General features: G+C 46.9%; 1 protein-coding gene across 2 annotated transcripts in view; it reads left to right on the forward strand.

The window, feature by feature from the left end:
* The first annotated feature begins 5,231 nt into the window (after positions 1-5,231).
* Positions 5,232-22,335, forward strand: part of LOC140719810 (regulating synaptic membrane exocytosis protein 3-like) — a 387,400-nt gene continuing 370,296 nt past the window's right edge. The window contains exon 1 of one of the 2 annotated variants that reach the window (XM_073034710.1): positions 5,232-5,693. The gene's annotated coding sequence lies outside the window, so the exon portion shown is untranslated. The remainder of the gene's footprint in view (positions 5,694-22,335) is intronic. The other variant, XM_073034709.1, reaches the window with a different exon arrangement.

Raw genomic sequence — 22,335 nt, forward strand, 5'->3', positions numbered from 1 at the left:
ACTGTATGAGCTGTGTGTGACTATGTGCTGTGTGCTGTGTGTGACTGTATGTGCTGTGTGTGACTGTATGTGCTGTGTGTGACTGTATGAGCTGTGTGTGACTGTATGAGCTGTGTGTGACTGTATGAGCTGTGTGTGACTGTATGAGCTGTTTGTGACTGTATGAGCTGTGTGTGACTATGTGCTGTGTGCTGTGTGTGAATATATGAGCTGTGTGTGACTGTATGAGCTGTGTGTGACTGTATGAGCTGTTTGTGACTGTATGAGCTGTGTGTGACTGTATGAGCTGTGTGTGACTGTATGAGCAGTGTGCTGTGTGTGACTGTATGAGCTGTTTGTGACTGTATGAGCTGTGTGTGACTGTATGAGCTGTGTGTGACTATGTGCTGTGTGCTGTGTGTGACTGTATGTGCTGTGTGTGACTGTATGAGCTGTGTGTGACTGTATGAGCTGTGTGTGACTATGTGCTGTGTGCTGTGTGTGACTGTATGAGCTGTGTGTGACTGTATGAGCTGTTTGTGACTGTATGAGCTGTGTGTGACTATGTGCTGTGTGCTGTGTGTGAATATATGAACTGTGTGTGACTGTATGAGCTGTGTGTGACTGTATGAGCTGTTTGTGACTGTATGAGCTGTGTGTGACTGTATGAGCTGTGTGTGACTGTGTGCTGTGTGTGACTGTATGAGCTGTGTGTGACTGTATGAGCAGTGTGCTGTGTGTGACTGTATGAGCTGTTTGTGACTGTATGAGCTGTGTGTGACTGTATGAGCTGTGTGTGACTATGTGCTGTGTGTGACTGTATGTGCTGTGTGTGACTGTGTGCTGTGTGTGACTGTATGAGCTGTTTGTGACTGTATGAGCTGTGTGCGACTGTATGAGCTGTGTGTGACAGTATGAGCTGTGTGCTGTGTGTGACTGTATGAGCTGTGTGTGACAGTATGAGGTGTGTGCTGTGTGTGACAGTATGAGCTGTGTGTGACTGTATGAGCTGGGTGTGACTGTATGAGCTGGGTGTGACTGTATGTGCTGTGTGTGACTGTATGAGCTGTGTGTGACTGTATGAGCTGTGTGTGACAGTATGAGCTGTGTGCTTGTGTGACTGTATGAGCTGTGTGTGACTATATGAGCTGTGTGTGACTATATGAGCTGTGTGTGACTATATGAGCTGTGTGTGACTGTATGAGCTGTGTGTGACTATATGAGCTGTGTGTGACTGTATGAGCTGTGTGTGACTGTATGAGCTGTGTGTGACTATATGAGCTGTGTGTGACTATATGAGCTGTGTGTGACTGTATGAGCTGTGTGTGACTGTATGAGCTGTGTTGACTGTATGATCTGTGTGTGACTGTATGGTATCATAACTATGTGTGCTGTATGTGACTGGTATGTTGGTACCTTGGCCCCAGAGGAACGATGTTTTGTTTTTGGTTGAATGACAATTGAACTTGGATTTAAAATTCAACATTGTTTGCATTGGTTAAAATTCCTTGGATTCTGAAGACATCCCATTGAACATGCAAACCATTATTCAAGAGTTAAGAGAGCGAGATAGATTGCAGGAAATTAGAAGCTGGATATTTATTTATCTATCTGCAAACACGAGCAAATTCTGCTCTCAGGATGAGGCTTTTCATTCCAGGACGAAGGAGATGTCTTCCTTATTTAAACAAAGGGGCTTCCCTTCATCCACCATCAACTCTGCTCTCAAACGCATCTCTCCCATTTCCCGCACATCTGCCCTCACCCCATCCGCCTGCCACCCCACTCGGGATAGGGTTCCCCTTGTCCATACCTACCACCCCACCAGGCTCTAGGTCCAATGTATAATTCTCCGTAACTTCTGCCACCTCCAACGGGATCCCACTACCAAGCACATCTTTCCCTCCCCCCCACTTTCTGCTTTCCACAGGGATCACTCCCTACGTGACTCCCTTGTCCATTTGTCCCCCCATCCCTTCCCACCGATTTTCCTCCTGGCACTTATCCTTGTAAACGGAACAAGTGCTACACCTGCCCTTACACTTCCTCCCTCACCACCATTCAGGGCCCCAGACAGTCCTTCCAGGTGAGGCGACACTTCACCTGTGAGTCGGCTGGTGTGGTATACTGCGTCCGGTGCTCCCAGTGTGGCCTTTTATATATTGGTCAGACCCGACGCAGACTGGGAGACCGTTTCGTGGAACACTTATGCTCGGTCCGCCAGAGAAAGCAGGATCTCCCAGTGGTCACACATTTTAATTCCACGTCCCATTCCCATTCTGATATGTCTATCCATGGCCTCCTCTACTGTCAAAATTAATCGAAACTCAGGTTGGAGGAACAACACCTTATATACCGGCTGGGTAGCCTCCAACCTGATGGCATGAATATTGACTTCTCTAACTTCCGTTAATGCCCCTCCTCCCCTTCTTACCCCATCCCTGACATATTTAGTCATTTGTTTTTTTTCTCTCTCGCTGCTCATCACCCTGCCTGTTCTCCATCTCCCTCTGGTGCTTCCCCCTCCCCCTTTCTTTCTCCCGAGGCCTCCCGTCCCATGATCCTTTCCCTTCTCCAGCTCTGTATCACTTTCGGCAATCACCTTTCCAGCTCTCAGCTTCATCCCACCCCCTCCGGTCTTCTCCTATCATTTCACATTTCCCCCTCCCCCCACTACTTTCAAATCTCTTACTATCTTTCCTTTCGGTTAGTCCTGATGAAGAGTCTCGGCCCGAAACGTCAACAGCGCTTCTCCTGGCGCTACCTGGCCTGCTACCTGGCCTGCTGTGTTCCACCAGCAATTTGTGTGTGTGTGTTATCTATCTATCTATCTATCTATTTATTTATTTGTTTATTAAGATTCAGTGCGGAATAGGCCCTTCCGATTTAATCAGAGATTGATTTGGAAACCCACACGGACACAGGGAGAATATACAAACTCCTTACAAGCTGTGGTGAGAATTGAACCCTGGTCTCCTGTACTGTAAAGCATTGTGCGAACCGCTACACCACCATGCCACCCCGTTCACTCACGGCACAACAACCCAAGACACGAGGAGTGTAACTCGACGTTCCGAGTGCAGGAACACAAAATCCCCAGAGCATAAACACAACAGTCCCGAACCGTCAACCCAACACCCTCCGATAACTCTAGAAATACTCCTTGAGCAGCAACGCAAACAGCGAGATAATATTCAGCATTCTCCGATGTTAACTCAACAGTCCCAAGTTATTAACACAGCACCGTCAGAGTGTTTACCCTCATTCCTGTGGCAGTGACACTGCACTCCCAGAGCAGTACCCCAAACTCCAATCCGGAAGTTCAGTGGAGCTACCCAATCCTCTCAGAGCAGTAATGTCATAACGCCAGGGCTGTAACCCCACACTGTCAGGGTGACCGCACTTAATGGGCTCTGCAAAGCTCCCTGCTCCTCCCCGCATCACGTACAGTGCATCGGGAAGTGGAAGGGTCTGGGGACCTCTTGGACGGAAGGCAGCATCCCATTAACAAACCGCTGGTCACCCCAGCCACGGGACTCTCTGTGGGCAACGTTCTGCTAATCATAAACACAGGAGGTTCTGCAGACGCTGGAAATCCAGAGCAACACAAAATGCCGGAGGAACTCAGGTAGTTCAGGCAGCATCTACGGAGAGAAATAAACAGTTGACATTTCGGGCAACACCCCATATTCGGACTAGAAAGGCAGTGGGTAGAAGCCAGAAAGAAGGTGGGGAGAGGGGAGATGGGAAGGAGTCAGAGCTGGCAGGTGATAGGTTAGACCAGCTGAGTAGGAAACTGGGTGGGTGGGTCAACTTCTGGTTCCTTTCCTGCTTTTCATGAACCCACTCCGACCCTATCACTTGCCGGGCTTCCATTTCTTGGCTCGCTGTCTGTCCCTTGTCTATCCAGTGCCTCAAGACAGATCGGCTTCATTTTCACCGGGAATCCATTGTTTGGAGGAGCCGAGACAGTCTATCCTAAAAAGGGACGTGAGAAACGTTTCCATTGAGGCAGATTGTACAGAGGCGGCTCAGGGGAGGCTGGATAATAAAGTGAGGTAGAAGGGACTCGAGGTTCACTTTGAAGGGGAAAGAGAGGACGCTCAAGGTGAGCAGGAACACCATTATGGACCGAAAGGCCTGTATCACATATTGCAGGTAATATACACACTCCTTGTCTTCGTGGAAGTCATGATGGCAATACTCAGAGAGTCACAGAGCTATAGACTCATTCAACACCCTTCAGCCCATCACATCCTTGGTATCCTTTATCTCCATCTACATTAACCCTATTTGCCCTCATTAGGACTATATTCTTCCAAGCCTTGTCTGGCCAAATCCTAAATGATAAAAGGTCTGCTCCCCCATCACCAGAACGCACGCTGTCTCCTAGAGTTACGGGGTCTTCCTCACCCAGTGGATGAGAATGAATGTCCAGAAGAAGAAAGCCCTTAACTCCGAGTGGAGTCATGGTGTCAGCATTTTTTTAGCAGGCTTGCTTGTTTTTACGAGGCCGAGTTGGTAGCTCGACGCTCATCCCAGCACGGATGGGAAGCACGCGAGGGAGCCGGCTGGATTCGAACTCGGGAGCCTTCGCTCTGAAGTCCAGCGCTGATGCCACTACACCACCAGCCGGCCAAAATGTCTAGAGTTCACCATAATTTCACAGCCGCAAAATCAATTTCTCTTCCATTGCACAGATGCACAGATGTTCTCAAGCTGCCATGCTGGGTGTACGAGTACATATCAGTCCAGTTCTCTGGAGTACCAGCTGAGCTGACACTATTTTCCCAAATTAATCTTGTGTAGGACACCCCAATGTGGAGAGGGAAGTACTTTCATTACACCCACGCAGACTGGTTCGAACCAGCTGTTGACAATACTGTAAGATCTCCCAGTCGCCGAGGATTGATCTTCTCAGCTTTGGAGATCCTACAGGAGGTTGGCACCCAAGTGGATGCAGACAAAGTCAGTGGCTGCCCGATTTTGAGCAGGGTACTGGGAGAAGCGCCAGGGCGGAGGGGTCTGACCAGCACCTGAGCTCAGCTGGCTGGGGTAATTCTGCTGGGGAACACGCCCTCACTAACCCAGGGAAGGTGTTCGTTCTCGGCTTGCTAGCGGCTGCTGCTCTGAGATACACAGAGTTATTTCCAGCCACCGCTGACCTGGAAATATAACATTTGATGAGGTAGCATGCCCTCGTCTGGTAGTATGTGAGAGCGTATTTGCAGCATAGCAACCAGCAACACAGACTCATGCTCTGAGAGCTTATTAGTATTCAAGATACAGCTTTCCACAAGCTGCTGGATGTCTGGTACAGCAGAGAAGAGGAGAGAGAGAGAGTAAAGAGAAACAGGGGCTGCTTCACAGCTGGTTGTGACAGAACAAAACAAAAATAGAAACGCTAGAGAAGGCTGGGGATGTAAGGACAGTGTCTTCACTGTTGACACTCATCGGAGTTGCTGCCTGTGTACCCAACAATGGCCAACTGACTCGGGCTGTGGTGTGAGAGGCAAACGGAACACGGTCAGCCTGGAGGACAGTCAGTCCAGGACCCTGCACTCAACAATGGAGTGAAAGGGAAGTTTACCGCTGGATATTTTTGCTTCGCCCTGCATTCAACAGGAGACTGAGAAGTGTGAAGTGCGTTCCTCCTCTTGCCCTCTCGATCTCCTCGTCCCAACTATCAACGGTGAGCATCGATCTCTGAGCAGGTGCGCACACCGGCCCTTGTAACATATCTGTACGTGTGGCAGTGCATGTATTTCTCAGGGCATAATTGCCTGCCTGTTTGCTCTATGTTTACGGACTTTGCTGTAAAGGGATGGCTGTGTCTATGTTCACATGCATCTATACATTTGCATCTGTGTGTTCAACGTTAGTGCTAATCTACACTTGTCCACAGAATTGTGAAATATGTATATGTATCTAAACATAGTAGTTTTTGCATATATGTGGTAATACGAGTTTTAAACTATTAAGAGAGTAGGATAAGAGGATTAGAGTCAGGATGAATTTAGAAGCAGCATCAGAAATGTTACAGTTTGCAGAGGAAGGTAGTGACTTGGCTGAAAATAAACAAAAAGGGGCAGGGAGCATATATAAAATAAAACTAAAGGTAAAGCTTCCTTGCGTGAAAACCAAAGCAAATGAATTAGCAGCACAGTTCAAAAGGATTGATCCAGCAGCTATTGCAGAGACTTAACTGCAGAATAAGCAAGAGTGAGAAATTAGTGTTCCAGGATATTTGACTTTAAACTGATGGACAAAGTAAAGGTGTTTGATGGGATAAAAAGAGCAGAGAAAGAAAACGTCAGAAATTCAAGATATAACATGAGTTTAGCTGTCACGGAGAAACAATAAGTGATTAAAAAAATTGGCACTTTAAAGGCCTCCACACTGAAACTGTGTTGTGGAAGAGAGCGTAGAATACAAAAATAGAGGCAGGTGCCACAGTAAAATAATGCAGACTTTAATTTTTCACACTGAACAAGAAAGCCAAATATGTCGTGGTGAGAAGATATGGAGCAGTATATTCAAGATAATTTCTGAAATCAATGTTCAAGGAATGGCCTTGGGTATAGATTATTTTAGATCTAGTATTTTGCCCAAGGTAAAGTGCAAATATGTTAAATTATAAACACTGGCAAATATTAGAAGCAATAACTTATAATTCATAGTTAATATACATTCTCTTACAGGAAATAAACATGGACATTGTAAGAAGTGAAATTAAAGCTTTGTTAAGGATGTTACTGGGACTTGTAGGGAAAGGTTGTTCAGTTTAGAACTTTATTCCCTAGAATGTACAGTAGCAGATTGAGGGGAGATTTGATAGAGGTATACCAAATTATGAGGGGTATATACAAGCAGGCTTTTTCCCCTGAGGTTGGGTGAGGCTGCAACTAGAGGCCATGGGTTAAGGGTGAAAGGTGAAATGTTTTAGGGGGTCATGTGATGGAACTTCTTCGCTCGGATGATGGTGAGCATGTGCATTGACTGCCAGCTCAGCTTGTAGATATGGAGTCGATTTCAACATGTCAGAGAATTGGATAGGTACAGGGGTAGTTGGGGTATGAAGGGCGTTGGTCCAGCTGCAGTTTAATGGGACGAGGCAGATTAATGGTTTGGCATGGACTAGATGGGCTGAAGGGCCTGTTTCTACGCTGAGGTGTCCTTTGCCTTTATGACTCTAATGATATCTGTTCTACATGTTTCTGGTTTCATTATACTTTTTATTGCGATTTGGACTGACTCTTCAGCAGTTCGAATGAGGCAGCACTGAATTGAACTGAACCGAGCCAAACTGAACATTCCCAGCCTGTTTAAATGACCCCACGGTTTGACGTTTTATATTCTGTGCTTTTCACTCGTTCTTTTGCCACTTGTGCAAGTTGTTCTTTATTTTTGTACCTTGGGTGTTTGATGTTTTTCTTTGAACGGGCTCCATGGTGTTTTCTTTGTTTCCTGGCTGTGGGAAGATGTATCTCAGGGTTGTGTACTGCATACTGACTTGGATAATAAACGTACTTTGAATCTTTAAATGACAGAGGCATTGAATGAAAGTGTAGCTTCTCCCTTGGACCCTGGACAAAAAGCACTATGAGAGTGTCCCACGGTTCTGTTAGTTAGGAATTTCCATGGTACCTATCTCCATCCCAGTACTTATGCAGCAGACACGACCCAGTCTGGTGGACAACACCTCACCATCCAATGCACTGTGAGCCACATCCACTCTCCACAGGAGGCCCACAGTGGGAGCTCAGCATTCCTTAGGTCTCCACCTCCCATACCACAGTAGCTCATAGAGCACCAGGTGGATATGAGGAGTTGGATGATACTTGTATGTTCTTTTTGAGTCAACAGCTGACTGTGGTTTGACGTGTTTATTTTGTCAACAGTGCATTAAGTTACAACTGGATGGAAGGGCAATGTTTTTGGACCCGTTTCGTTCATAATGCAGGGATTAATTGATGTTTAACGGACAACCCCAACTACCTTCAGGTGGGGATTGGACAATGCTTTATGGGGGCACTCAACACCTACTCGTAGGGAATGTTGACCCCAGCAACAGTGAAGCAGTGGAGATATGTTGACAGATCAGAATGATAGAGGACTTGGAATTGATCATTCAACTGCTAACAATCTCACAAATTTACTACACGTGTCCTTCTCCTTAGCAGTGGAGTTACTGGTTTTCCATGGAGAAATCTTGATGAGTTATAACATTACGTTATGTAATTTCAGTAAATATCCAGCTACTAATGAAAGCAGTGAACATTTGGAGAGACAGATCAGATAACAATCTTGTTATACGTTCTCACTGTCTTGCAATTGCACAGCACACATTGATCTTGCCTCATCGTCTCACCTCTAAGTGATGCTCTGGTTTTACAGCTTCTGAGCACAAATAGCCTTGAGTGGTGGCAATGCTCTTCAACAAAAATGCAGCCGTTTTGTCCCTGTCAGCACAGCCAGGAAGGGGCTCTCTCCCTTCTCTTCCTCTTCCCCAAACCTCCATCTCCCCTTTCATCTTCTCTTCCTCTTCCCCAAACCTCCATCTCCCCTTTCATCTTCTCTTCCTCTTCCCCAAACCTCCATCTCCCCTTTCATCTTCTCTTCCTCTTCCCCAAACCTCCATCTCCCCTTTCATCTTCTCTTCATCTTCCCCAAACCTCCATCTCCCCTTTCATCTTCTCTTCCTCTTCCCCAAACCTCCATCTCCCCTTTCATCTTCCTCCACCGAGGCACAGACCTGACAGAGAGTGGAGGAGGCACCTAACCGTCTGAAGCCCCACAAGCCCCCTTCCCCACTCTGAGCCTAAGGCACTGCCATAATGATCCTTCGCTCCGTTGCTGGTTAAAGAGAGGTCGTCACTCTACCTACATCCTACGGATAGGTCCATGCAGTCAGATATGGAACGTGTGTCACCCATCTGCAAGAAGTGTCTCTTACGCTTGAGCAATGGCTGGGGAAGAATGGGCACAGCAGGCCATTCAGCCATGGGGCATTGGCCATTACTACCCCTGTACCATGCCTGCACACCAAGCAATGACGCTCCTTTATCTTTCACAATATCCGGGTTCCAGGGTGGAAACTTCATTGAGGTGGGGTGCAGGCAGTCATAGGGAATCCAGTGTCCAGGGAAATCCGTGTGTGCTGTCTGCTCAAGGAGAAGGAGATGAAGTCGGATGTATATGTCTCTGTAGCCACCTCAATACAAGGGTCCACTGCGACCGGGAGTAGTGAGGAGTATTTGCAGTGCTTGATGGTCTCCGGTACTGACCCCAATGGGTAGCTGCAAGAGTGCTTGAAGAATGCAGAAGATCTCTGTGAGGAGTGACCTTCCATACAACGTGGCTCCTCTGCCTTGTTAGTAGGGTGGGGGTGGGGTGTGGGGTGCATAGGAGGTGATCCGTGTTGAGACAACCCACCAAATGCCCTTATCCGACCAGAGCCCTCTCCTCCTACCACAGACAAGAACCCTTTCCCCTCATCACCCACTTCTCAGACCAGAGCCCTCTCCTCCTACCACAGACAAGAACCCTTTCCCCTCATCACCCACTTCTCAGACCAGAGCCCTCTCCTCCTACCACAGACAAGAACCCTTTCCCCTCATCACCCACTTCTCAGACCAGAGCCCTCTCCTCCTACCACAGACAAGAACCCTTTCCCCTCATCACCCACTTCTCAGACCAGAGCCCTCTCCTCCTACCACAGACAAGAACCCTTTCCCCTCATCACCCACTTCTCAGACCAGAGCCCTCTCCCCCCACCCATTCCCTCCTTCTCAGAACAGAGCCCTCCTTCCCTCACCCCTCAGACCAGAGCCCTCTCCTCCTACCACAGACAAGAACCCTTTCCCCTCATCACCCACTTCTCAGACCAGAGCCCTCTCCTCCTACCACAGACAAGAACCCTTTCCCCTCATCACCCACTTCTCAGACCAGAGCCCTCTCCTCCTACCACAGACAAGAACCCTTTCCCCTCATCACCCACTTCTCAGACCAGAGCCCTCTCCTCCTACCACAGACAAGAACCCTTTCCCCTCATCACCCACTTCTCAGACCAGAGCCCTCTCCTCCTACCACAGACAAGAACCCTTTCCCCTCATCACCCACTTCTCAGACCAGAGCCCTCTCCCCCCACCCCATCCCTCCTTCTCAGACTAGAGCCCTCTCCTCCTACCACAGACAAGAACCCTTTCCCCTCATCACCCACTTCTCAGACCAGAGCCCTCTCCTCCTACCACAGACAAGAACCCTTTCCCCTCATCACCCACTTCTCAGACCAGAGCCCTCTCCTCCTACCACAGACAAGAACCCTTTCCCCTCATCACCCACTTCTCAGACCAGAGCCCTCTCCCCCCACCCCATCCCTCCTTCTCAGACTAGAGCCCTCTCTTCCCCACCCCCACCCCTCCTTCTCAGACTAGAGCCCTCTCCACCCCACCTCCACCCCTCCTTCTCAGACTAGAGCCCTCACCACCCCACCTCCTACCCTCCACTCCTTAGACCAGAGCCCTCTCCCCCCCACCCCCTACCCTCCACTCCTTAGACCAGAGCCCTCTCCCCCCACCCCCCACTCCTCCTTCTCAGACCAAAATTCACCCCCCACCCCCACCCCTCCTTCTCAGACCAGGGCCCTCTCCCCCCACCCCCACCCCTTAGACCAGAGCCCTCTCCCCCACCCCCCCACCCCTCCTTCTCAGACTAGAGCCCTCTCCCCCCCACCCCCTACCCTTCACTCCTTAGACCAGAGCTCTCTCCCTCATACCCCCTACCCCTCCTACTCAGACCAGTCCTCCCCCCACCCCCAGCCCTCCTTCTCAGACCAGAGCCCTCCCCCCACCCCCACCCCTTCTCAAACCAGAGCCCTCTCCCCCCTCAATCCCCACCCCTCTCCTCTGATTAGAGCCCTCTCCTTCCCCCATCCCCACCTCTCCTTCTCAGACTAGAGTCCTCTCCTCCCCTCGCCCCCCACGCCTCCTTCTCCCAAATCACATCACAGGGATAGAAGACTGGCTATTGAAGCAGTGTGTTTGGGTGGAATTAATGTTGGCATGGGTAGAGCCTTACATTAAGCCACAGCACCGACCCCCACACCCCCCCCCAAGAATGGAAATCACCTGTACTTCTATCATTCGGTAGCCAGTAACATTGCAAACACCCAATAATCCACTGACATAGCAGAGTGTGTCGTGGATAGGTGACCTGTTTGCTAAATGTCAGTATGTCCCTGTGTGCTTAGGAGATGACAGTAATATGTTCCTGGGGGCTTTCTTCGATAGTACTGGTATTCAACTCGCACTGGTGTGTAAGGAGCCACTAAATGCTCGTGCTGAAAGTGGCTGGCCTCTACCCACTTGATCGTGTCATCTCATTTCTTTACTGTCTGTTTTGTGCTAAGACTGCACACTGACAATTACAAAGTCGAAAGCAAATTGTAACTCTAAAAAAAAATTCCTACAGTCGCTATTGCTCCGCCAGAAGAATCACATACGTAGGGCTTTGATGAGACTGATTCTCGGAGGTGGTCTCATCACATTAGGAGGATATATTTTCCTCTGAGGTAGCAAAGGGTGCTTCAGTTACCACATTGTTGCAGTGATGGGAGATAAGGTCTGAGTTTTCTAAAGTTTGGAAGAATAACATTTGGAACTGATGCACCATCAATAACTCTAGGAGACTAGAAGTGAACGATAGGCTTTTATTAACAGCGAAAAGGGAGCACGACATGTCGAAGACTGAGGGAGGAGCAGTGCCCCAATCGCCTTTACCCAGGGGTCTGTGGGAGGAGCCACAGGAGCAGTCAGCGGTGGGGTGAGTCCAGACAGGTATACATAGTTTACCACAGGAACTGAGATGGGAAGAAAATTATTTTCCCAGAAAATGTTTCGAGTCTTTGGAATTCTCTGCCCCAAAGGTCTGTGGGCATCCAGGTTCAAAACAGAAGGCGATTGATATTTGGATAAGAAAAGAATCAAGAATTATGAAGATACGGTGAGAAGATCTGGTGACAGTGGAACTTTATCTATGATAATGACCTATGTACTGACAGACTTGAAGGCTAAACGCTTTACTGCCGCTCTATACCCACTTTTGTTCCTATGATCAGGTTATGTTGCGTCTGTGTCTGCATCTCGTATCCTTTCAGATGTATGTGTCTGTGTATCTATATATATGCCAATATTCTGGGGCATATTTGCATTTGTCTGTTTATTTACATGTCTCTGGGCCTCTCTTAGGGTGCTCATGAGACTATTTCTGTGTAAGATTCTAACCCACAGCTGCTTTGACTTTCTGCATTTGTATACAATACGTGTTTCAGTTTCTATTTACATTTATTCATGTCTGTGTCCTGTTTATAACTGTCCTTCTTTATCTAACTGTGTCTGTGTGTGTTTCTCTGTCAAATTTATATCTGTGCCTCTATATCTAACTGAGTCTGTGTGTGTTTCTCTGTCAGTGTTTAAGTCTACATATCTTTGATCGTGAGTGTGTGTGTGTGTGTGTGTGTGTGAGTGAGTGAGTGTGTGTGTGTGAGTGAGTGAGTGAGTGAGTGTGTGAGTGAGTGAGTGAGTGAGTGAGTGAGTGAGTGTGTGTGTGTGTGTGTGTGTGTGTGTGTGTGTGAGTGTGAGTAAGACTTCGGTGTAGAGTCTTTCAGAACAGGAGACTTCATCCCTCCACATATTTGTGTCTTCACCCTCCTTTATGGCTGTGAAGCTTGGGTAACCTACAGCCGTCACATCAAGTCCTTGGAGCGCTTCCACGTAAGCTGCCTTCAGCGCATCCTGGGAATTATTTGGCATGATTCTCATGATTGGCATGAACCTCACTCTGAAATACTTGTAAAGACCAACTGCAGAAGTATTGAGGCCATGATCACCCAGCGTCAGTTGCAGTGGCTGGGGCACATGATAAGGATGTCCCCATGTTGGCTACCCCGCAGAGTGTTATACGGCCAGCTACATCATGGTCGACGCTCAGCTGGAGGGCTGAAGAAGCGCTATAAGGATCAGATGAAGAATGCTTTAAGGAAGTGCAAGATCAGACCTGAGGACCTGGACGATGTTGCTGCTGACCGTAACACTTGGCGACAGCCGTGTAGGGACGGGGTTCGTATTCTGGAGATGGAAAGAACAGCCAGAAGACAGCAGAAGAGAGCCAGGAGAAATGCAGCCATGGTTGCCATCACTACCACCACCACTACCACATATACATGTCCCACTTGCAGTAGAACTTGTGGGTCCAGGATAGGACTGTATAGTCATCAAAGACCTCACCATTAAAGGAGTGGATGTTGTCATCGGATTTCGATGGACAACCGAAGAAGAAGAAGAAGTGTGTGAGAGAGACTGAGTGTGTGAGTGTCTCTCTGTGACTATGTACCTCTACATTACTTTTTTGTCTGCAGGTGAATATACAGTATACGACTTTTTGTGCTCATATGACACTTAGTATCTCTCAGTCAATGTCTCTCCAAGATTTATGTAATCATGAATCTCTCTTTGATCCTCTTCATGTCTCTGATTCTGCTCCATAACCTTCAAACCCTGTCCCATTGTTTTTTTGGTAAAATTTCCATTTTTTATAATTTTTCCATAAAGGCAATTCTTTCTGTGTTAGATCTGACTCCATGGACTCTTATCTTGATCAGAGGCTGACCTGGTTTTCAGTGACTGACTCTCAGACAAGTATTTCAGAGTGTTCTGTGACAGTGATGAGCGGAGTTCTTTCAGGTGACTGCAACAGCAATAAATGATTGACATCTGTGGTTGATTGACAGCAGTCACTTGTGATGGGAATTTCTGACAGAAGTACACAACAATAATATAATAGAAATAAACCACATACCATAATCTGTGAGTACAACATGTGAGAACAGACTGGCAATAATATGCTGCTAGCATACAGTAATAATAGGCATCCGTTAGGCTCGAGAGATTTGTGCCTTGGAAAGTTTCCAGGGCGCAGGCCTGGGCAGAGTTGTATGGGAGACCAGCAGTTGCCCACGCTGCAAGTCTCCCCTCTCCACGCCACCGATGTTGTCCAAAGGAAGGACAAGGGCCAATACAGCTTGGCACCAGTGTCATCGCAGAGACAGACAGACAGACATACTTTATTAATCCCGAGGGAAATTGGGTTTCGTTACAGTCACACCAACCAAGAATAGTGTAGAAATATAGCAATATAAAAGCATAAATAATTAAATAATAATAAGTTAATCATGCCAAATAAGTCCAGGACCAAACTATTGGCTCAGGGTGTTTGACACTCCAAGGGAGCAGTTGTAAAGTTTGATGGCCACAGGCGGGAATGACTTCCTATGACGCTCAGTGTTACATCTCGGTGGAATGAGTCTCTGGCTGAATGTACTCCTGTGCCTAACCAGTACATTATGGAGTGGATGGGAGACATTGTCCAAGATGGCATGCAACTAGGACAGTATCCTCTTTTCAGACACCACCGTCAGAGAGTCCAGTTCCACCCCAACAACATCACTGGCCTTACGAATGAGTTTGTTGATTCTGTTGGTGTCTGCTACCCTCAGCCTGCTGCCCCAGCACACAACAGCAAACATGATAGCACTGGCCACCACAGACTCGTAGAACATCCTCAGCATCGTCCGGCAGATGTTAAAGGACCTCAGTCTCCTCAGGAAATAGAGATGGCTCTGACCCTTCTAGTAGACAGCCTGAGTGTTCTTTGAGCAGTCCAGTTTATTGTCAATTCGTATCCCCAGGTATTTGTAATCCTCCACCATGTCCACACTGACTGACCCCTTGGGTGGAAACAGGAGTCATCTGTGCCTTAGCCCTCCTCAGGTCCACCACCAGCTCCTTGGTCTTTTTCACATTAAGCTACAGATGATTCTGCTCGCACCATGTGACAAAGTTTCCCACCGTAGCCCTGTACTCAGCCTCATCTCCCCTGCTGATGCATCCAACTACGGCAGAGTCATCAGAAAACTTCTGAAGATGGCAAGACTCTGTGCAGTAGTTGAAGTCCGAGGTGTAGATGGTGAAGAGAATGGGAGACAGGAGCATAGCAATGCGTGGTTAAGTGCCTTGCTCAAGGACACAACACGTTGCCTTAGCTGAGACTTAAACTAGCGACCTTCAGATCACTAGCATACAGTAATCTGTGACCATAATATGATAAATATACACTCAGTTCTGTACCTAATAAAGGATCTGCCTTCTTGCAGGTTGAACCAGTCTGGCCATTGTCCTCTGAGCTCTCTCATTAAGAAGGCTGCTGACTGGATTTTTTCTTTGGTTCTCACCCTTTTCTCAGTAAACTTTAGAGACTGTTGTGCATGAAAATCACAGGAGATCAGCAGTTTGTGTGATACTCAAACTACCCTATCTGGCACTAACATGGTCAGAGTCACTTAGAATCAAATTGCTTCCATACCATGAGGTGGAGTCCGAACAACCTCTGAACCTCTTGACCATGTCTGCATGCTTTTACGTGTTAAGTTGCTGTCACACGATAGTTGCAGGAATGGACGGGTGTACCTAATAAAGTGGCCACTGGATATACACTGTCGTCTGTTTGCAGTTTCCTGCGTTGGAAATAGATTGTACATTGCTGCAACATTATCGGACAGAGGTATACAAGAAGGTATGCAGCATAATCTGTGACAATATTGTGTCAGAGTGGAACTCAAGCATTAGTGATGATTGTGCATGAGGGTGACAGGCAGCAGGCATAGGAATAATCTGTGGTGGTAATCTATGACAGTAATATAGTGATCAGAGGATCTTACTGCAGAGACAATAATATATGACAGCTGTCCATGGATATAATATGCTGCCTGAAAAATTTTACAGCAATCTGTGAAGTAATAAGTAACAAAAACAGATCGCTATAAAATACCGTCGTCTTCCTATTTAGCAAATGGCTTCCTTCAGGAGACTGGTAGATGAGATTGAGTCAGTGTTTAACACTTACTCGTTCCAGTTTGACAGGGAGCGAGCATACACTGTATAATCTAGTTAATTGCAAAATTATAAGATTTAAGTCTTTGGTTAAAGTTAGAAGTGTGTAGTTCCTGTATTTTTTTGTTAAATCTCTAAATAAGTAAATAATAAATAATCTTCTGAGAGTATGATCAATCTTTCAAAGGGAAATCCTTTAGGAGATTATAAAGTGGTGCCGTGGATTAAATGGAGTCATCTGTGATGATAATATTATTGATCCAAGGATGTGCGATTAAGTTCAGGGCATTACAGTCACAGACTCAGAGGGTCATACAATGCAGAAACAGGCACTTCGGCCCACCAAATTGATGCTAAGCATCCTCCACAAATTTACACTAATCCGACACTTATTCCCATTTATTCTTCTCACCTTCCTGTCAATCCCCTTGTATATTATCATTATACCAAAGTGGCTTAGAATCACCATTCCCCCCCCCCCCCCATTCTGATGTTTGGTCTGAACAACAATTGAACCTCTTGACCATGTCTGCATGCTTTTATGCACTGAGTTGATACCACGTGATTGACTGATGAAATAGTTGCATCAATTGGCAAGTGTACCTGATAAAGTGTTTGCTGTGCGAATCCCATAATCTGCCACTCACCTCTAATCAAGAGCATTCACAGTGGCCAATTAGCTCACCCAACCTGTACATTTTTGAGTCTATCCAATCAAGTAGAAACAATACTATAGCCTTATGTTAAGGAAGTGTTGACCTGAGAGAGAGGTCAGATTATTAGTTTGTTTTCTAACTGATAAAAGTCACAAGAGGGCTGCTTGGACCTGATGAATGGACCTCTTGTGCCATATAGGAAGACTGGAGAGCTATTTTATCTCAGGTTGTCAGCCGGAGGATGCGTGCATGGGAGACAGGTAGGGGTTCTTGTGGCCGCCAATGAGTCTGAGCGTCTGTAGGAAACTCAGCGAGAATGAAAACGCAGAGTCTGAGCTCCATATTGATGCAAATGTTATCAGTAGAAAAAAAAGGTTCAAATCCGGGAGCAGAGTCCGTGGAACTGGAAGGAGATTAAGTAGCAGGACCTCCATATTAGCAGCTTCTGGGCCAATGCCAGTGCCACATTCAAGTACAGAACTATGTGAGCTCCAGGGAAAATTTACAAGGATGTTGCTGGGTCTGTAAGACCTGACTTATAAGGAGAGATTGAATAGGTTACAACTGTATTCTTTAGAATGTAGAAGATTTTTTACCATTTAAATAATAATCTGCTCTTTCATTTTTCCTTCCAAAGTGGATGATCTTGCATTTACCAACATTATACTCCATCTGCCAGACCCATACCGACTCCTTAACCTATCTATATCTCTCTGCAGACTTTCCGTATCTTCTGCAAAATTTGCTTTTCCTCTCAATTTTGTTTCATCAGCAAACTTGGATACACTATAGTTGGACCCCTCTCCCAGATTGTTAATGTATATCGTGAACAGTTGCAGGCCCAGCACTGACCCCTGTGGCACACCACTCACCACTGATTGCCAACCAGAGTAACACCCATGTATCCCAACTCTCTGCTTTTTATTGGTTAACCAATCCTCTATCCATGCTAGTGCATCACCCCCAACTCTATCCACCCTTGTCTATGGATAAGTCTTTTATGTGGCACCTTATCGAACACCTTTTAGAAATCCAAGTAAATAGCATCCATCTGTTCCCCTCAATCCACTGCGCTCATTACATCCTTAAAGAATTCCAGTAAGTTTGTCAAACAGGACCTGCCTTTGCTGAATCCATGCTGTGTCTGCCTATGGATCCATTTCTTTCCAGATGCCTTGTTCTTTCTTCTTAAATGTTAGCTTCAAGCATTTTCCCAACAACAGATGTTAAACTACCTGGCCTATAGTTACCTGCCTTTTGCCTACGTCCGTTTTTGAACAGTGGTGGGACATTCACAGTCTTTCAATCTGCCAGGAGCTGCCCAGAGTCCAGAGAATTTTGGTAAATCACCACCAAAGCCTCGACAATAACCTCTGCCATTTCTTTCAGTTCCCTGGGATACATTCCATCAGGACCTGGGGACTTGTCTATCTTCAGACCCACAAGTTTGCTCAGCAGTACCTCTTTAGTGATAGCAATTGTATCGAGGTCCTCACCTCCCAACACATTCATTACATCTCTCTTTGGAATGTTAGATGTGTCCCCCACTGTGAAGACCAACACAAAATAGTCATTCAAAGCCTCAGCCATTTCCTCATTACGCAGAATTAATTCCCTCTTCTTGTCCTCCAAGAGACCTACATTCACTTTAGCCACTCTTTTCCACTTTATATAATTATAAAAACTTTTACATATTTCATTTTTCACATTTTGTGTTAGTTTATAATCTAGTTTCCCTTTCTTTGTGGCTCGCTTTGTGGTACTTTGTAAAGTTTTCTCAATCTTCGAGTTTCCCACTACTCTTGGCAACTTTGTACACACAAGCTGTTATTTTTATTGCCGACGGGACATCAACCGTCTCGACTTCACCACACCCTGTTCCAATTCCAACCTCACTCCTTCCGAACGCTCTGCTCTCCACTCCCTCCGCACCAATCCCAACTTCACTATAAAACCTGCTGATAAGGGGGGAGCCGTTGTTGTCTGGCGTACTGACCTCTACCTGGCCGAGGCACAGTGACAACTCTCTGATTCCTCCTCTTATTTACCCCTTGATCATGACCCCACTAAGGAGCACCAGGCCATTGTCTCCAATACTATCACCAACCTTATTAGCTCTGGGGATCTCCCATCCACTGCCACCAACCTCATAGTTCCCACACCCCGCACTTCCCATTTCTACCTCCTACCCAAGATCCACAAACCTGCCTGTCCAGGTAGACCTATTGTCTCAGCTTGCTCCTGCCCCACTGAACTCATTTCTGCATACCTTGACACTGTTTTATCCCCCCCCCCTGTTCAATCCCTTCCCACCTATGTTCGTGACACTTCTCATGCTTTGAATTTTTTCAATGACTTTAAGTTCCCTGGCCCCCACCGTCTTATTTTCACCACGGACGTCCAGTCCCTATATACCTCCATCCCCCACCGAGATGGTCTCGAAGCTCTTCGCTTTTTTTTGGATTCCAGACTTAACCAATTCCCCTCTACCACCACTCTCCTCTGTCTAGCGGAATTAGTTCTTACTCTCAATAATTTCTCCTTTGGCTCCTCCCACTTCCTCCAAACCAAGGGTGTAGCCATGGGCACCCGTATGGGTCCCAGTTATGCCTGCCTTTTTGTTGGCTTTGTGGAACAGTCCATGTTCCAAGTCTATACGGGTATCCATCCCCCTCTTTTCCTTCGCTACATCGACGACTGCATTGGCGCTGCCTCTTGCACGCATACTGAGCTCGTTGACTTCATTAACTTTGCCTCCAACTTTCACCCTGCCCTCAAATTTACCTGATCCATTTCCGACACCTCCCTCCCCTTTCTTAATCTTTCTGTCTCCATCTCTGATATCTATCTACTATCTGCTGATATCTACTATAAGCCTACAGACTCTCACAGCTACCTGGACTATTCCTCTTCCCACCCTGTCTCTTGCAAAAATGCTATCCCCTTCTCACAATTCCTCCGTCTCCACCACATCTGCTCTCAGGATGAGGCTTTTCATTCCAGAACGAAGGAGATGTTCTTCCTTTTTTAAACAAAGGGGCTTCCCTTCGTCCACCATCAACTCTGCTCTCAAACACATCTCTCCCATTTCCTGCACATCTGCCCTCACCCCATCCACCCGCCACCCCACTCGGAATAGGGTTCCCCTTGTCCGTACCTACCACCCCACGAGCCTCCAGGTCCAACGTATAATTCTCCGTAACTTCCGCCACCTCCAACGGGATCCCACTACCAAGCACATTTTCCCTCCCCCCCCCTTTCTGCTTTCCACAGGGATCGCTCCCTACGCGACTCCCTTGTCCACTCGTCCCCCCCCATCCCTTCCCACCAATCTCCCTCCTGGCACTTATCCTTGTAAACGGAACAAGTGCTACACCTGACTTCACACTTCCTCCCTCACCACCATTCAGGGCTCCAGACAGTCTTCCAGGTGAAGCGACACTTCACCTGTGAGTCGGCTGGTGTGGTATACTGCGTCCGGTGCTCCCAGTGTGGCCTTTTATATATTGGTGAGACCCGACGCAGACTGGGAGACCGTTTCGCTGAACACCTACGCTCAGTCCGCCAGAAAAAGCAGGATCTCCCAGTGGCCACACATTTTCATTCCACGTCCCATTCCCATTCTGATATGTCTATCCATGACCTCCTCTATTGTCAAAATGAATCCAAACTCAGGTTGGAGGAACAACAGCTTATATACCGGCTGGGTAGCCTCCAACCTGATGGCATGAACATTGACTTCTCTAACTTCCGTTAATGCCCCTCCTCCCCTTCATACCCCATCCCTGACATATTTAGTCATTTGCCTGTTCTCCATCTCCCTCTGGTGTTCCCCCCACCTCCTTTCTTTCTCCTGAGGCCTCCGGTCCCATGATCCTTTCCCTTCTGCAGCTCTGTATCACTTTCGCCAATCACCTTTCCAGCTCTTAGCTTCATCCCACCCCCTCCGGTCTTCTCCTATCATTTCACATTTTCCCCTCCCCCCACTACTTTCAAATCTCTTACTATCTTTCCTTTCGGTTAGTCCTGACGAAGGGTCTCAGCCCGAAACGTCGACAGCGCTTCTCCCTATAGATGCTGCCTGGCCTGCTGTGTTCCACCAGCATTTTGTGTGTGTTGTTATTTTTATGCCTTCTTTTATTTCCTTAGTTATCCGAGGCTGGCTCTCCCCACCCTTACTGTCCTTGCTTTTATCTGGAACATACTTTTATTGAGCACCATGAAAATATCTTTGAAAATCTTCCACTGTTCCTCAAGCGTCCCACCTTGAAGCCCGTGTTCCCAGTCTACACTAGCCAAATCCTCCCTCATCCCATCATAGTCTCCATTATTTAGACATAATACACTGATTTTAGATTGAACTATTGCACCCTCCATTTGTATGAGAAATTCAATCATACTGTGATCACTCTTTCCAAGAGGATTCCTAACTACAAGATCACTAATTTTACCTGTCTCAATGCACAGGACCAGATCTGAGATAGCACGTTCCCCCTTGTTGCTTCAGTAACATGCTGTTCAAGAAAGCCATCATGGATGCATTCTATGAAGTCCTCCTCAATACTGCCTCGATCACCTTGATTCACCCCATCTATGTGCAAGTTAAAGTCCCCACGATAACCGCTGTTCCATTCTTACATGCCTCAAGTATTTCTCTGTTTATTGCCTGTGCCACTGTAATGTTATCATTCGGTGGCCGATAAACAACTCCCACCAGTGATTTTTCTTTTTCCCTTTACTATTCCTAATCTCTACCCAGATTGACTCAACATTCTGCTCATATCATCTCATATCATCTCTCACTATCGCCCTGAGCTCATCTTTAATTAAGAGCGCTACCTCACCTCCCTTACCTTCCTGCCTATCCTTCCGTATTCCCTGATATCCTTGGATATTTAATTCCCAGTCCTCTCCATCTTGCAACCACATCTCTGTAATGGCCATTAAATCATACCACTTTGAACTGAACAGAGCCACAAGTTCACTGACCTTGTTTTGAATACTACCGGCATCCAAGTAAAGTTCCCTTACACTCATTGTGCTTTTAAATCTTGTAATCTTTTACCCTTATCCACAGCCCTAGTTATGTGATTCACTAAGATCCAGGTCCTATCATGGTTCAGGTGGAGCCTGGCCCATTGGTACAGCTCCCTCCTTCCCCAATACTCGTGCCAATTTCCCATGAATTCAAACCCACTTCTCCCAATCCTTGAGCCATGTATTTAACTCTCTAACCTTCTTGACCCTTTGCCAACTTGCACGTGGCCAAGGTAGTAATCCAGAGATTACCACCTTTTTGGTTCAGCTTTGTTATGGCAGTGACATAGTTACCGCCACTTTTGAAGGGTAAAGCTGAATGTGGAAGGCGGAGTCCAGGAACTGAGTTTGGGAGAAAGGAAGTTTGGTACAAACATTGGCTGGGCTTGATGGCTGATAACTTAATAGAGGGAGAGTGGGATTGAAACAAAATCACAGAAAGACATTGGAGGGTTGCTCGGAGGCCCTAGTGAATTGTGCCTAAAAGATGGATAACTTCCAGTTTTTAGATGAGGCACAGATCAAGTGGATAGTCAGAGATATTTTCCCAGGACAGAAATGGCTAATACCAGGGGCCATAATTTTAAGGTGATTGGAGAACATTTTTGGGAGGGATGCCAGAAAGTTTTTTCACAGAGAGTGGTGGTACGTGGAATGCCTTGTCAGGGGTGGTGGTATTTATTTTATTCATCTATGGGATGTGGGCGTCGCCAGCT

This window comes from Hemitrygon akajei, chromosome 32 (assembly GCF_048418815.1).
Source record: "Hemitrygon akajei chromosome 32, sHemAka1.3, whole genome shotgun sequence".
NCBI classification, from domain to species: Eukaryota; Metazoa; Chordata; class Chondrichthyes; order Myliobatiformes; family Dasyatidae; genus Hemitrygon; species Hemitrygon akajei.